Consider the following 17,735-nt stretch of genomic DNA (forward strand, 5'->3'; position numbering starts at 1 on the left):
TCACTACAATTGACATTTGGTATTCTTGGGGATAACCACTAGGTGATTTTGCTACCAATCAGACAAATCTTCAGTTGTGTACCTCAACGTCACTGGGTGTTTCGGCCTTTTATCACTAGACACCCTCACTCAAGGCAGGCCCACCGCAGGGAGATCAGACCTGGGTGTGTGTCTTATGGTTAGCTTCTAGATGGTCACGTGGCGGCCCAAACAGCATCTTTTCTCTTCAGCCACAGCCAGTGACTGCTCCATTCGGCTTTTTTCCTTAAAGATAGCGCAGTCAAGGGATATGGGGAGAAGGCAGGAACGGGGTACTGATTGTGGATGATCAGCCATGACCACATTGAATGGCGGTGCTGGCTCGAGGGGCCAAATGGCCTACTCCTGTACCTATTGTCTATTGTCTATTGAGACCCTATTTCAATCTGAAGAAGGGTCTCCACCCGAAACATCACCCAATCCTTCCCTCCATAGATGCTGCCTCACCCGCTGAGTTACTCCAGCGTTTTGTGTCTACCTTCGATTTTATCCAGCATCTGCGGTTCTTTCTCTCACAGGGCAAATGGGACGAGCTCAGATCAGCACAGCCAAGCTGCAAGGGCATTAGGGATTTGTTTCCTATCTGCATGACCATGTTGTACTAAACTAACCCTCCCTCCTGCCCAAGTCCACAGCCACCATCAATCACCCCCTTCTCACTAGGCCTATGTCATTCCGCTTTCTCATCCACACCTTACACAGGGCGGATGAGCAATTTTCAGAGGGCCAATTAAGGCCTACAGACCTGCAAGTCTTTGGGATGTGGGGGGAAACCTACGTGGTTCATGGGGAGAACTGGCAAACTCCACACAGACAACACCCAAGATCACAGTCGAACCTGCGTATCGGATTGGAACACCACCTTATAGGAAAGATGTTGTCGAGCTGGAAAGGGTACGGAGCAGATTTTTTACGAGGATGCCGCCAGGACTCGAGGGCCTGAGCTATAGGGAGAGGTTGAGTAGGCTGGGACTCCATTCCTTGGAGCGCAGGAGGATGAGGAGTATATGTGACAGAGGTGTACAAAGTCATGAGAGGAATAGATCGGGTAGATGCACAGTCTTTTACCCAGAGTAGGGAAATCGAGGACCAGAAGACATAAGTTCAAGGCGAAGGGGAAAAGATTTAACAGGAATCCGAGGGGTAACTTTTTCACCCAAATGGTGGTGGGTGTACGGAACGAGCTGCCAGAGAAGGTAGTTGAGGCAGGGACTATCCCAATGTTTAAGAAACAATTAGACAGGTACAGGTTTAGAGGGATATGGACCAAACGCAGGCAGGTGGGAAAGGTGTCGGACATGTTGGCCGGTATGGGCAAGTTGGGCCGAAGGGCCTGTTTCCACGCTGTATGACTCTATGACCCTACTCCAAACTGAGGACGTGTCCCGACCCAAAACGTCACCTGTCCTTTACCCCGAGGGATGCTGCCTGACCCGCTGAATTGTACCAGCATTTGGTGTCTCCGTTTGGGTAATGAGTACATACATCTTACTACCCTGACAAGCGTAGATATATGGAACAGATGTCTGAATGTACCCAGGGGTTGAACCAGTCCAGCAATTCATCTCGTAGAACTTTCTTCCCTTAGTTTATAATCATTCGGTTCATGTAAATCAATAGACAAGCAGTGAAGTATTGCCCAGTTCAGCAAATCTTATCGCACCGATCACAGTGAAGGAGAAATTACAATGAAATTGGATTAAAAGTCACATTGATGGATAAGCTGCAGACCCACTTTGGCACTTCAGTGCAATAAAACAATTATTTATTTAAAATAGGGTTTGGCATTTTTACCTGCATAAGCTTTACATCAATAGTGAAAATGAAAAATAGTCACCAATTTGAATTGCCAGTTTATTAATCTGTGTTTCTATGTCTCGCTAAAACACGTTTGTAAAGGTGGGATCTCCAGATTCAGGGACAGTTTCTTCCCAGCTGTTATCAGGCAACAGAACCATCCCTACCACAACCAGAGAGCGGTCCTGAACTACTATTGGACTATCCTTGATCTTCACATTGTGTTTTTGATTTTCTGTTTTTGGATTGAATTCTGTTTTTAATTTGTGTCTGTGATGTCTTTATTACTTATTTTATTCCGATTATATGTTTTTATTCCGATTAATCTATGTAAGGTGTCCTTGAGATGTCTGAAAGGCGCCCATTAAATAAAATTTATTATTATTATTATTATTATTACACTGCGAATGGCTCGATTGTAATCATGTATTGTCTTTCCACTGACCGGTTAGCTCGCAACAAAAGCAAAAGCTTTTCACTGTACCTCGGTACACATGACAATAAACTAAACTAGAGGGATATGGGCCAAACGCAGGCGGGTGGGACTAGTGTAGGCGGGGCGTGTTGGTCAGCCTGGGCAAGTTTCCATGCTGTGATCCAGTGACACATGGGAAATTGTGGCGTGCCTGCCTTACACGCTGCCTTACGAGTTGCTGCCTTACACGCTACAGACCCAGGTTCGATCCTGACTATGGGAGCTGTCTGAATGGCGTTTGTACGTTCTCCCCGTGGCCCACGTGGGTTTTCTCCGGGTGCTCCGGTTTCCCCCCCACACTCCAAAGACGTGCCAGTTTGAAGACTAATTGGCTTCGGTATAATTCAACATTGTCCCTAGTGTGTGTAGGATAGTGTAAGTGTGCGGGGATCGCTGGTCGGCGCGGACTCGGTGGGCCGAAGGGCCTGTTTCCGCGCTGTATCTTTAAACTAAACTGAACTGAGGGATCGGGGAATCCCCTCTTCCAATATAGATGAGGTCTCCTCGATAGCCCGAAATTCCGCTCTTACTCCCCCTCCCCCTATTCGTAACAAGGACAGAGCCCCCCATGTCCTCACCTTCCACACCATCAGCCGTCACATACAGCACATAATCCTCCGACATTTTCGCCACCTCCAACGGGATCCCAACACTGGCCACGTCTTCCCGTCTCCACCCCTTTCTGCTTTCCGCAGAGACCGTTCCCTCCGAAACTCCCTGGTCAACTCGTCCCTTCCCACCCAAACCACCCCCTCCCCAGGTACTTTTACCTGCAACCGTAGGAAACTCAACACCTGTCCCTATACCTCCCCCCTCGACTCTGTCCAAGGACCCAAACAGTCTTTCCAGGTGAGGCAGAGGTTCACTTGCACCTCCTCCAACCTCATCTACTGTATCCACTGTTACAGGTGTCAACTTCTCTACATCGGCGAGACCAAGTGCAGGCTCGGCGATCGTTTTCCTGAACACCTCCGCTCAGTCCGTCGTAACCTACCTGATCTCCCGGTGGCTCAGCACTTCAACTCCCCCTCCCATTCCCACACTGACCTTTCTGTCCTGGGCCTCCTCCACTGTCAGAGTGAGGCCCAGCGCAAATTGGAGGAACAGCACCTCATATTTCCCTTGGGCAGCTTACACCCCAGCGGTATGAATTCACATTGACTTCTCTAACTTCAGATAGCCCTTGCTTTCCCTCTCTCTCCATCCCCTCTCCCTTCCCAGTTCTCCCACCAGTCTTACTGTCTCCGACTACATTCTATCTCTGTCCCACATATTCCCCTGACATCAGTCTGAAGAAGGGCCTCGACCCGAAACGTCGCCCATTCCTTCTCCCCAGAGATGCCGCCTGTCCCGCTGAGTTACTCCAGCATTTTGTGTCTACCTTAAACTAAACGCTGCCATGGTTATTCTTAATACAAAACTCAGCTCGTGACTTCTGTAATCATGCCCGATGGGGCTTCTATAATTGTTTTTGCAGGAATGTCCAATTGATTAGTTCTTTTCATAATTTGAAATGTTGGAAACAGCTATCCCCTCTAATCTTCTTTGTTTCCATTGAACATAGATTTGCTTTCTCAGCTTCTCTTCATGGTTTAATGATGGCAGAAGGCAGAGATGATTGCTTTCAGGCACTTACAAGAGAAAGTAAATGGATGCCAAAGAAACGTTTGAACTGTCTATTCATCAGAGTGAACCTACGAGTGCCCCGAACCTCATTCAATCAGTAATGACTGGGTTAACATGTGGTGAGGGTTTGACACCACTGGGCCTGTAGACAATAGACAATAGACATTAGGTGCAGGAGTAGGCCATTCGGCCCATCGAGCCAGCACCGCCATTCAATGTGATCATGGCTGATCATCCCCAATCAGTACCCCGTTCCTGCCTTCTCCCCATATCCCCTGACTCCGTTATCTTTAAGAGCCCTATCTAGCTCTCTCTTGAAAGTATCCAGAGACCTGCCCTCTGAGATCTTCAGTTTCCTCCCCCACTCCAAAGACGTGCAGATTTGTAGGTTAATTGGCTTGGTATAAATGCACAATTGTCCCCAGTGTGTGTAGGGTAGTGTTAGTGTGCGGGGATCGCTGGTCGGCACGGACCCAGTGGGCCGAAGGGCCTGTTTCCAGGCTGTATCTCTAAACTAAACTAAACTTATTGAATCTGCAATCATCTCATACAGACAAGGCGCATTATTTTATTCTAATCCAGTCAACAGGCCCCAGCGCATAAACAGATTATTGCAACACTTGAGTGCCAGAGAACAACTGAAAATAAAATTAGATTTGAGAATGGTCTCTCTTCTCATGACTGAAGTATTGAGTGGGAAAAATAGAAAGACACATTCTTTTAAACTGAAGCAATGAATATAACAAATTGTTATGAAATGCATCACTAGGCAAGATTATAAAATCTCTACCAAATTGATTTGTCCCAGCCTTGAAATCACACAAAGTAATAGCAGCAAAGTTTCCATATCAATGCAGCAAATGAAATTGGTGCTATTAATTCAACAGATTTGATTCCTAGAAAATACCGTAAGATGGTTTTGATGTGTTCTTCCTCGTGGTAGAATTACGCTGATGTCAAGGTCAAAGTTATCTTGAGAAAGTGTACCTCACGTGATCATCTGCCCGTTACAGCCGCTCCTCGACCTACGATGGGGTTAATTACCTCGCGACAAACCCATCGGAAATCGGAAATATCGCAGGTCGAAAACGCATCTAATACAATGCGATCACGTGACCAGAAGTGACAATAGACAATAGGTGCAGGAGTAGGCCATTCGGCCCTTCGAGCCAGCACCGCCATTCAATGTGATCATGGCTGATCATCCCCAATCAGTACCCCGTTCCTACCTTCTCCCCATATCCCCTGACTCCGCTATCTTTAAGAGCCCTATCTAGCTCTCCCTTAAAAGCATCCAGAGAACCGGCCTCCACCGCCATCTGAGGCAGAGAATTCCACACTCACAACTTTCTGTGAGAAAAAGTGTTTCCTCGTCTCCGTTCTAAATGGCTTACTCCTTATTCTTAAACTGTGGCCCCTGGTTCTGGACTCCCCCAACATCGGGAACATGTTTCCTGCCTCTAGCGTGTCCAAACCCATATCAATCTTATATGTTTCAATAAGATGCCCTCTCATCCTTCTAAATTCCAGAGTGTACAAGCCCAGCCGCTTCATTCTCTCAGCATATGACAGTCCCGGCATCCCCGGAATTAAGCTTGTAAACCTACGCTGCACTCCCTCAATAGCAAGAATGTCCTTCCTCAAATTAGGGGAGCAAAACTGCACACAATACTCCAGGTGTGGTCTCACTAGGGCTCTGTACAACTGCAGAAGGACCTCTTTGCTCCCTATATTCGATTCCTCTTGTTATAAAGGCCAACATGCCATTCGCTTTCTTCACTGCCTGCTGTACCTGCATGCATGACGTGCGGCTCGCTGCCGTTGCCGAGCGTTAAGTCGAAGCATCGCAAATCGGGGCGCATCTGTAGTGAAACCAGTCCTTTAAGTTGGGGTGGGAGATTGCAACCTTCACATGGTTCACCCTGTTTCGACGAATGCAATAAACCTGGCGTGCACAATCAAATAAGATCAAATAGAACAAGTTGTCCTACAACTTTAGGCTGTGCACGCCATATGCAAGAAGAAGAAGTCCTTTAAGACAAACTTAGTTGAGTTTATTGTCACATGTACCGAGATACAGTGAAAAGATTTTGTTACTGTTCAGCTACTTAAGCTACTATTCTGAACATCTGCACGGTGGCGCAGTAGTAGAGACGGCGCCACAGACCCCGGTTCGACCCTGACCGCTGGTGCTGTCTGTACGGAGTTTGTACGTTCTCCCCATGACCTGCGTGGGCTTTTCTCCGGGTGCACCGGATTCCACCCACACTCCAAAGACGTGCAGGTTTGTAGGTAAATTGGCCTCCGTAAAAAACTGGCCCTATTGTATAGGATAGGGGTGATCGCTGGTCGGCATGGACTCGGAGGGCCGAAGGGCCTGTTTCCGCACTGTATTTCTAAGCTAAACAAAAGTAAATTCAAACAATTTAAATTAATATTTACAATGACAGGGAGATTTATAGCTTAATTTCCCCCACCTTAACGGAATATTGCTGTACCTTATTCATGATGTTTATTTCAGACAGGTGGGACTAGTGTAGGCGGGGGTATATTGGTTGGCGTAAGCAAGATGGGTCGAAGGGCCTGTCTTCACGCTGTGTCTCTATGACTCTAGCCCAGTTGGCTATAAAAGCCATAGCCAAACAATCTTTATAAGGTTGGGGTGCATGGGGGCGCACGGTAGATTAGCTGCCTTACAGTGCCAGAGACCCGGGTTCGATCCTGACTACGGGTGCTGTTTGTACAGAGTTTGTACATTCTCCCCGTGACCTGTGTGGGTTTTCTCTGAGATCTTTGGTGGGTTTCCCCCCCGGCACTCTGAAGAGGTACAGGTTTGTAGGTTAATTGGCTTGATATAAATGTTTTTAAAAATTGTCCCTAGTGTGTTTAATGTTGTGTTAATGTGCGGGGATCGCGGGTCGGTGCGGACACGGTGGGCCGAAGGGCCTGTTTCCGCGCTGTATCTCTGGAAAATGTTTAACATTGAAAAATTCAAGTTTAAAAAACACAACATTAATAATACGCGTTGGATTATTCTTCCTGTGATTTTCTTCCTGTGGATATGAAGAATATTTTTCCACACACACACCTACCTCTTCGATGCGATGTTACTCGATGTCCTTTGATTCCTCGCTCAAATGGTTAATATTCATGTACAATTTTGCTTTTCAGGAAGAAAGACTTCCCTTGTTGTAGAATGGAACTGCAGGTGCTGCTTTACACCGAAGATAGACACAAAGTGCTGGAGTAACTCAGCGGGACAGGCAGCATCTCTGGAGAAAAAGGATGGGTGACATATTGGTTCGGGGCCCTTCTTTGGACTTAAACTTCCCTTTGTTGTGGAACCTAATGGAATCTTAGGCGATGCTCGTTAGAGTGTGGAGTCGGTGTGCATTGTCTTTGGGAAATACCTTTCTCGTGTTAACAAGTGGTGAAACCTTGTGGGGAACTGGTGGGAATATAAAGAAAAGAAAATGGGCTTAGGGTTATTTTAGTAGTGGTTGTATAGTAGGCCCCTCTCGGTCATGACGGGCTATGGGTGATGCATCCTGGTCGGATGCAAGCCTGGGCGATGTCATGTGGAGGACAGGCTGTTGCCCATGCAGCACGTCCCCCCTCTCCACGTCGCTGATCGAACCAAAGGAACAGCAGGGCCGTTACAGTTTGGCACCAGCGCCATCGTAGGAGCTGCCAGAGCGAGGTTGTAGACAACGACGAACTGCCTTAGGGGCTCCGACTGGATTTTCTTGAGGTTTACTCCTGGAGCCTTTTCCATGACTGGATATGGCCACAAGGCAGTGGAGATTTAAATCAGAGTTTTCCCTCTCCTAGATGGACTGCCTTCCCAGGCTGACGAGCCCCATCTGCCCGAGACTCGTGGGGGCGCGAGCGTCTACATTCCCGTGCACTTACACTTATTTTACGATTAGTTGGGCGATCATTGGTCGGCACGCATACAGTAGGTCAGAAATAGACACAAATGCTGCTGTAACTCAGCGCGTCAGGCAGCATCTCAGGAGAAAAGGAATAGGTGATGTTTCGGGTCGAGACCTTTCGTCTGCGACTGAGAATTAGGGGAGAGGGAAAGTAGAGGTATGAAAAGGTATAAAGAACAAAGGGCTTGTTTTCAAGCTTAAGGTTCTGTCTCCGTGACAATAATTTTGAGGTGGCTTATTGTGTCTTGTTCCTGATGTTGGGGGAGTCCGGAGTCTGGGGCCACAGTTTAAGAATAAGGGGAAAGCCATTTAGAACGGAGATGAGGAAACACTTTTTCAAGAGAGTTGTGAGTCTGTGGAATTCTCTGCCTCAGTGGAGGCCAGTTCTCTGGAGTCTTTCAAGAGAGAGTTAGATAGAGCTCTTAAAGATAGCGGAGTCAGGGGATATGGGGAGAAGGCAGGAATGGGGTACTGAATGTGAATGATCAGCCATGATCACAATGAATTGCCTTCTCCTGTACCTATTGTCTATTAAACCAGAATCTGCAATTCCTTCCGACACACTAAATGTGGGAGGTGGATACAGGTGAGGGGGGGGTTGATCGACAGATGGGTAGACAAAGGCTAGAGAGGGAAAGGAGAGAAAATGGCTTCTGGATCACCTGGAACCAACTCACAAGCAACAAATGACAGTCAGATGGTTTTTGCAAAATGTTTATTCCTACTGTCATACATGATTAAAAGCCGCTATACAAAAGTGCTTTGTACAAAAATAAATTCTGTTGATACAAAAGGATAAATGCAATGTTCATCATCTCCCAGAAACTGTAACCTCCAGCACAATAACGTTTATTAAAATCCCAATGTTAGAACCATTTCACATTTCTTTATTTCTTTGCAAGCAATTGCCATTTTTCTACCCATTTTCACATAAAAATAGACAATAACAATCCAAAATATCTCTGACATACCAGATCAAAACAGTTGATTTTCTATGTACCTAAATCGCTGTGACACCACAGACCTCAATGCTGAGCTGTCTTTCACGTTGAAGTATAAATTTAATATCATAACTTAAGTGAGTGACACAATTTCATTATTCCCTTCTTGATGGTGATTTTTTTTAGTTTCGGCTTTAGAAATACAGCGCGGAAACGGGCCCTTCAGCCCACCGAGTCTGCGCTGACCAGCGATCACCCCATACACTAGCACTATCCTACACGCACTAGGGGCCATGTTCCCGATGGTGGGGGAGTCCAGAACCAGGGGCCACAGTTTAAGAATAAGGAGTAAGCCATTTAGAACTGAGATGAGGAAACACCTTTTCACAGAGTTGTGAGTCTGTGGAATTCTCTGCCTCAGAGGGCGGTGGAGGCCGGTTCTCTGGATACTTTCAAGGGTGAGCTAGATAGGGCTATTAAAGATGGCGGGGTCAGGGGATATGGGGAGAAGGCAGGAACGGGGGGGTACTGATTGGGGATGATTAGCTATGATCATGTTGGGCCGAAGGCCGAATGGCCTACTCCTGCACCTATTGTCTATTGGGGCAATTTACAATTTTACTGAAGCCAATTAACCTATAAACACACCCGTCTTTGGAGCTGCACCATCTCCAAAGCTGGGTCATCTGGCACCAATCATAGATGAGGACCATGTCCTTTTGACTCACCTCTACCTCCCCTTTCCCGCCCTCCCATTGACTGTGACTAACTAGGACTCAAGCCAGACACAACATGCCGGAGTAAATCAGCGGGGCAGGCAGCATCACTGGAGGGGAAGGAATAGATGACGTTTCGGGTCGAGACCCTTCTTCCTCAGGGGAAAGGGAAACTAGAGATATGGAAGGGGTATAAGGTGAAAAATGTGAAAACGAGAGTTCAAAGCAGAAGATGACCGAAAAATGGAGAATGGTTTTATCGTCGGCTGAGGGGAAGCTGACAACGAGGCACACAAACTAAAATTTAATCAGGACGACGGTGAAACTAGTCGGAGAACTAGGATGGGGGAGGGACAGAGAGAGAGAGAGAGAGGGAGGGAATGTTCACTTTGACAAGTTATAGGAGTAGAATTAGGCCATGTGGCCCATCGAGTCCACTCCGCCATTCAGTCATGGCTGATCTTTGCCAGCTAATCCCATTTTCCTGCCTTCTCCCCATAACTCTTGAGACCCGTTCTGATCAAGAACTGGTCTCCTGCTGACTTGGCCTCCACAGCCCTCTGCGGCGATGAGTTCCACAGATCAACTACCATTTGACAACAGAAGTTCCTCCTCATCTTTTTAAAAGAACGCCCTTTAATTCTGAGGCCAGGACCTCTGGTTCGAGGCTCATCCTTTCCACATCCACTCTATCTATGCCTATCTATCTAAGCAAGGGTTGCTTGAAGTTAGAGGAGTCAAGATAGTCCCGTCAACGGGGGCTCGAGGCCCACGACCAAGGAAGATCAAAAGGAAGGACTTGAACTTTATTTCGCCTTCCATCACAGTGAGGAATGTGTGGGAGTCACTGTGGTGGATGTTCATGTTAAAATGTGTTTTTGAGTGGTTTGTTGCTTTTAATTGTATGACTGACCATGGCCAATGAAATTTCTCGTATGTTGCAAAACATAATAAAATCTGATTCAGATTCTGATTCTGAGAAATCAATATTCATACCCACCCTACACACATTTGGGACAATTTGACATTTATACCGAAGCCAATTAACCTACAAACCTGCACGTCTTTGGAGCGTGGGAGAAAATCGGAGCACCCGGAGAAAATCCATGCAGGTCACGGGGAGAACATGCAAACTCCGTACAGACAGCACCCGTAGTCGGGATCGAGCCTGGATCTCTGGTGCTGTAAGGCAGCAACTCTACCACTGCGCACTAATATACAAAACTTGCCTGGCTTTCAGATCTTTAGGTACTAATACCTACTAACTCCAAAGACGTGTAGGTTTGTAGGCAAAATGGGTTGGTATAGATGGAAAATTGTCCCTAGTGTTGGTAGGATAATGTTAGTGCAGGGATCACTGGTTGGCGCGGATTCGGCGGGCCGAAGGGCCTGTTTCCGCGCTGAACAAAACTAAAGATACACAGAATGCTGGAGTAACTCAGCAGGACAGGCAGCATCTCTGGAGAGGGGTCAAGCGCGAAGACGCCATTGTGTGCAGATGCCGAGAAACGCGTGCAACTCTGCCTGAACAACTTCTAATCTCATGCGTGGAGAAGATGTTCAAGAAGGACCTGCAGATGCTGGAAAATCGAAGGTAGACAAAAATGCTGGAGAAACTCAGCGGGTGCGGCAGCATCTATGGGGCGAAGGAAATAGGCAACGTTTCGGGCTGAAACCCTTCTTCAGACTGGTGTAGGGTCTCAACCCGAAAAACGTTGCCTATTTCCTTCGCTCCATAGATGCTGCCGCACCCGCTGAGTTTCTCCAGCACTTTAGTCTAAGTAGAAGAAGATCTCTGGAGAGAAGGAATGGAATAGTAGAAAAGAAGGAATCCATTCAGAGATGCTGCCTGTCCCGCTGATTTACTCCAACATATTTTGTCCATCTTTGTTGTAAATCCAGCCTCTGTAGCTCCTTCCTAAACAAAACCCATTTGATTAGAACAAAATCTAATGCTGTATAATTTTACATTAGATTTGAAAGTTGACTGAATAGGGCCCATTTGTATTTTCTGAAATGTATACAACGCTCAGATATCTCAGTCTGGTAACATGATCTTCAGTTTTCCATCCCGCGTTATAAAACTATCTGGAAGACCACTTGAATCTCCAAGGCGTAGAAATCTACGGAACGAGAGCTGGAAAATGGGATTAGTGTATCTGGGTAATTGATATGGACATGTAGGGTCCTGTAGACATGAACATGTCGGGCCAGAGGGCCTGTTGCTATGTGGGTTATTTTAAGCTCCTGATATAATTATTGTGAACCTATTGCAAGCTGGATATTATTCACAAAAACACTAAAAGGTGAGAATAACAATCCCTGATGGACTTCAGTGTTACATCTTTGCTCCAAATGATGCACCCTTTATCTTTGTTTAAGAAGGAACTGCAGATGCTGGAAAATCGAAGGTAGACAAAATATGCTGGAGAAACTCAGCGGGTGAGGCAGCATCTATGGAGTGAAGGAATGGGTGACATTTCGGGTCGAGACCCTTGCGGGTGAGGCAGCATCTATGGAGCGAAGGAATAGGTGACGTTTGGGGTTGAGAGCCTTCTTCAGACATCATTGTGGTCTTCGTCGCATCCAGACCAACACATTTTCTATTAATTCAGCTTTGTTTATTGGCAGCTGGGGGGAGTCTACGGGTGTGGGGGGTTATGGGGGGAAGGCAGGAGAATGGGGTTAGGAGGGAGAGATAGATCAGCCATGATTGAATGGCAGAGTAGACCTGATGGGCCGAATGGCCTAATTCTGCTCCTATCTCTTATGAACTAGGTGTTGGGCGATGCAGGCTAACTTGGTAACTAACCTGTTTGTATATACATTGTTGAAAAATAATTCTGGCCAAAGAGAGAGGATTTCTAGATCTCTGAACCTCACATCTTCTACACGCATCTATTTTTGCAGCATGCGCGGTTAGGAGTGGTAGACTGATTCTTCAGACGTAGACCGTTAAACTTGCCGTATAAATTATCGCCTCAAGTGACTAGTGCAGCGGCAAGGATGAAATGTCTCGGAATGAATGCCAAAGTGGAATAATTTAAACGATCCTTCTTAAAAACTGTGACACAGACACAGCACCGTAGAAACAAGGAATTTGCAGATTATGGTTTACAAACAGGAGATGGTGGTAGGGGAACGATTGTCATTCTGACAGCTCAGGTGGTAAGGCTGGAACCACAGCGGGTGTTTGCATAGAAAGACACAGGGCACTCGTAAATGGGCATTAGGGTAGGGCACTACTAAATGGGCATTAGGGTAGGGCACTACTAAATGGGCATTAGGGTAGGGCACTAGTAAATGGATTTTGAATCATGTATTGTGTTTTTTGTACATGTTTTTTTTATGTAATACTAAGCTTTCATGGTGCTTTGTATTTTATGGTGCTTTTATATGCAATGTATTTTATGTAATGTCTCTTGTCTGGACCTTGAGTTTATTATCATTATTATTGCGACAAGTGATGGCTCCCACTGATTGTTGCTGGAAGCTTGCGTCCTTTTCAGGACGGACGATGACAGCGAGGTCAACGAGTAGCAAGATGGACACGGAAAGAAGACCAGTAAATGGGCATCAGGGTAGGGCACTAGTAAATGGGCATTAGGGTAGGGCACTAGTAAATGGGCAGTAGTGTTCTAGTTTCCTCCCACACCAAAGACAATCAGGATTGCAGGTTAATTAGCTTCTGTAAATTGTCCCTAGTGTGTGGGATAATCAGTATACGGGGCGATCGTTGATCGGCACGAACTTGACCTGTTTCTGTGCTCTATCTCTAAAGTCTGAAGCTTCTTCCACCCCCACCCCAGACTTAATCATCCACCTTGTTTCCTTGTGTCTGTTATCTTAAGAGAAGTGTTTGTACTGTTGGCATGCAAGCTGTGCTTGGGTGGGCAAGTCTGACTTTATTACAAGAGATTGTTTCTAGTGGTCCAGCAACCACATGAGGCTTCGACTGAGAGACCAGACCGATAATCTACATTTTGATGGAGTGGTTTTTTAATCCACTAATATGCAACAAAGCTCCCTGCCCTCAAGTCATGTTTATCTGGCGGCGTGTATGTTAATATGCTGGATTTATAATGAAACCTCTCCAAGAATTAAACATTTATCGGACGTAAATATGGATGGAAAAAACACTAAACGAGATATGGATTTTCGTTAAGTTTAGAGATACTGGGCGGAAACAATCCCCTCGGCCCAGCGATCCCCGCACACTAACACCATCCTATACACACCAGGGGCAATCTACATTTACATCAAGCCAATTAGCCGACATTAACCCAAGAATGGGGAAATCAGATTCAATGCAGAATGGAGTCCAAATTAACTCCTTTAGTTTAGTTTAGAGATACAGCCCAGAAACAGGGCCTTCGGCCTACTGAGTCCGCACCAACCAGCGATCCCCCCGTTCACTAGCACGAGGGACAATTACAATTTTTAACCGATTTTAACAATCCCCACATACTAACACTATCCTACACAAACTAGGGACAATTTACCTTTCTTCCGAAGCCAATGAACCTACAAAGCTGTACGTCTTTGGAGTGTGGAAGGAAACCGGAGCTCCCGGAGAAAACCCACACAGGTCACGGGGGGGGTGGGGGGAGAATGTACAAACTCTGTACAGACAGCACCCGTGGTCAGGATCGAACCCAGGTCTCTGGCACCCGGGTTCGACTCTGACTACAGGTGCTTGTCTGTACGGAGTTTACACATTCTCCCCGTGACCTGCGTGGTTTTTCTCCGGGAGCTCCGGTTTCCTCCCACACTCCAAAGACGTGCGGGTTTGTAGGTTAATTGGCTTCTGTACATTGACCCTAAACTAATGCGCGGGGATCGCTGGTCGGCGCGGACTCGGTGGGCCGAAGTGCCCGTTTCCACGCTGTATCTCTAAAACCAAAAACTAAAATATTACCATAAACAAAATCATTCCATTTTGATTAATGAGAGAGTTTAATGTTATTTTTTCTAATCCAGACATTAGTTACCATGGTAGCCAGTTTGCAATTATTTTAAAAATCCACTAAGTTTATCGGCCTCATTGCGACATTTATTTGATAGAAGATTAAGAGGACTAAAAAGCAAATTTTAAAAATGTGCTAAATGTTTTACAATTGCAATTAATACCTCGCAAATAGTGGCCATGGATTAGATTAATTCAAGGAAATAAATACGAGCATCAATACTATTTCGGTGCAGAGAGATCTGATCACAAAGCGGAACCTGCAAATGCAACGGGTTGGCCACGGTGGCGCAGCGGTAGAGTTGCTGCCTCACAGCGCCAGAGACCCGGGTTCCATCCTGACTAAGGGTGCTGTCTGTACGGAGTTTGCACGTTCTGCCCGTGACCTGCGTGGGTTTTCCCCAGGTGCCCTGGTTTCCTCCCACACTCCAAAGACGTGCGGGTTTGTAGGTTAATTGGCTTCAATAAAATTGTTAATTGTTAAGTGTGGGGGGGGGGGGGGGTGATCACTGGTCAGCACGGACTCAGTGGGCCGAAGGGCCTGTTCCATTACTTCCATCTCCAAAGTAAAGCAAGATGATACTTTCTGGAAGTCTCTATCTGAGTGGGCGGCGGCAGCTAACCTCCTGACGTTAAACGTACATGAAAAAAGACACACAGAGTGCTGGAGTAACTCAGTGGGTCAGGCATCATCAATGGAGAACATGGATCGGTGAGGTTTCGGATCGAGACCTTTCCTCAGACTCATTGTTGAGTGGGTTGTGTGGTGGGGGGGGGGTGGGGGTTGGAAAGGTGGTGCGAGAGGGAAGGCAAGACAAAGCATCGCATGCATGGTGGTGCAGCAGGTGGAGCTGCTGCCTCTCAGCTTCAGCATGGCCAGAGGTGACGGCGGAGGCAGATACGATAGTGGCGTTTAAGAGGTTTTCACTAAGGTACGTGAAAGTGCAGGGGAGCAGAGGGATACGGATCATGTACTTGGCTTCGTGTTCTGCACAAACATTGTGGGCTGAAGGGCCTGTTCCTGTACTGTGGACCTAAGTGGAACATGTATAACGCTATTGGCTAATCGAAATTGGCGGATCATTGCGATAGCTGGAACTGAGAACAATCTTCAACTAAGAGAGAAGTCGAGCCTAACATGCAAAATAAAACTTCTAAAGGAAGATGCAGATACTGTAGCTTACCTCAACTGACCCGGCTCAGTGGGATACATCACTCTGTGGAGGATGCAACTGCAGATGCTGGTTTACACCAAAGATAGACTGAAGAAGAGTCTCAACCCGAAACGTCACCCATTCCTTCTCTCCAGAGATACTCCCTGTCCCGCTGAGTTACTCCAGCATTTTGTGTCCGTCTCTGGATGCATCACAACGGCTCCATCCAAGACCGCAAAGAGTTGCGGACACAGCCCAGACCGTCACACAAACCAACCTCCCTCCCATTGACTCCATCTACACCTCACGCTGCCTCGGCAAGGCCAGCAGCATCATCAAGGACCAGTCTCACCACTCCCTCTTCTCCCCTCTCCCATCAGACAAGAGGTACAGAAGTGTGAAAACGCACACCTCCTGATTCAGGGACAGTTTCTTCCCAGCTGTTAGGAGGCAAATGTGCCATCCTCTCACCAACTAGAGAGCTGTCCTGAGCTACCATCTACCTCATTGATGACCCCCAGATTTTCTTTAATCGGATTTTACCTTGCATTAAACAGTATTTCCTTCATCCTGTATCTGTACACTGTGCATGGTTCGAATGTAATCATGTATTGTCTTTCCACTGACTGGTTAGCAGGTAAGATTTCACTGTACCTCAGTACACGTGACAATAAACTAAACTCAACTATCAGAGAGTAATTGGATTATCATGCAGGGATCATTATGATTGTAGCCATTGACAGAGATTTAAGTAAATGGATCAATAACAGTGTAGGATTATTTATTTTAGCTTAGGTTAGTTTAGAGATACAGTGCGGAAACAGGCCCTTCGGCCCACCAGGTCCACACCAACCAGCGATCCCCGCACATTAACACTAGTCCTACACACACTAGGGACAATTTGAATTGAAACCAACCCAATTAACCTACAAACTTGTACATCTTTGGAGTGTCGGAGGAAACCGGAGATCCAGGAGAAAATCCACACAGGTCACGGGGAGAACGTGCAAACTCCGTAGTCGGGATCGAACCCAGGTCTCTGGCGCTGTAAGGCAGCAACTCTACCACTGCGCCACCCTTGAAAATAAGTTGCTACACGTCTCAAATTATTCACCTGAGCTTGGACTTGATTTATCCGATGATCCCGAAATCACTTTTTCCTTCCATAAAGTCGAACTTTTGAAAAGGTGATTTAAATTTTTTGTCTTAAGGCAAAATGGTCGCATTGGAGATATCGCCTGTCGATGTCGTTTAGAAATTGAAGAAGTGGTACCAAAAGGGATGCAAGTCTGAAGAAGGGTCTCAGCCCGAAACGTCACCTATTCCTTCGCTCCATAGATGCTGCCTCACCCGCTGAGTTACTCCAGCATGGGACATATGATAGTGATTCCTGGGCTTCGAAGTTCTGTGCATTGAATTGTAATTCATTGCGATCGTAAGCATTCGCACAGTGAAATATTTTCCAAAGGGAGCATAGACCATGTTAACAGGCCTCAAAATCCTCACAGTAAGACATTTTTCGAGGAAGCATCAAACGCAAACATTCCCTGAAAACCGCCCTCTCCTCCTTTTATAAATTTAAATACATGTTGGCAAAGGCTCGTGGTTGGCAGAACCAACACGTGGGGATGTCTACACGAGGTGTTGGAAAATATTTCTACCTTCCTTAGAAAAGCGAAGGGTACAGAGGTGTGAACAGGCTCAAGGGCCTGTCCCACTTACTGCGATTTTTTCGGCGATTTGCCGGCACCCGCCATAGTCGCAGCGATGGCCGAAAGTGTTCAACATGTTGAAAATCCAGCAGCAAACAGAAAAAGGTACGACTCTTTGGGCGACTACTCACGACCATACAGGCTTCACCCCGCAACATGTCGACACGTGACGCCTGTATGGTCGTGAGTGGTCGCCCGAAGTGTCGTGCCTTTTTCTGGTCGCCGATGGATTTTCAACATGTTGAACATTTTCGGCCATTTGCTGCGACTATGACGGGTGCCGGCAGTTGCCGAAAATAATCGCCTAAGTGGGACAGGCCCTTAATAATGCTTTTCGATTTAGTTTAACTGCATGTGCGGAAAAATATCCCGGA

The 17,735-nt window shown here is 46.6% G+C and overlaps 1 long non-coding RNA gene across 1 annotated transcript; it reads left to right on the forward strand.

The window, feature by feature from the left end:
* Positions 1 to 4,000: 4,000 nt before the first annotated feature.
* Positions 4,001 to 13,165, forward strand: LOC116989074. The gene is made up of 4 exons (XR_004416123.1): positions 4,001 to 4,011; positions 7,632 to 7,637; positions 12,308 to 12,817; positions 13,110 to 13,165. It is a non-coding gene; the product is annotated as an uncharacterized LOC116989074 (long non-coding RNA).
* Positions 13,166 to 17,735: the final 4,570 nt, after the last annotated feature.

This window comes from Amblyraja radiata, chromosome 28 (assembly GCF_010909765.2).
Source record: "Amblyraja radiata isolate CabotCenter1 chromosome 28, sAmbRad1.1.pri, whole genome shotgun sequence".
Lineage (NCBI taxonomy): Eukaryota > Metazoa > Chordata > Chondrichthyes > Rajiformes > Rajidae > Amblyraja > Amblyraja radiata.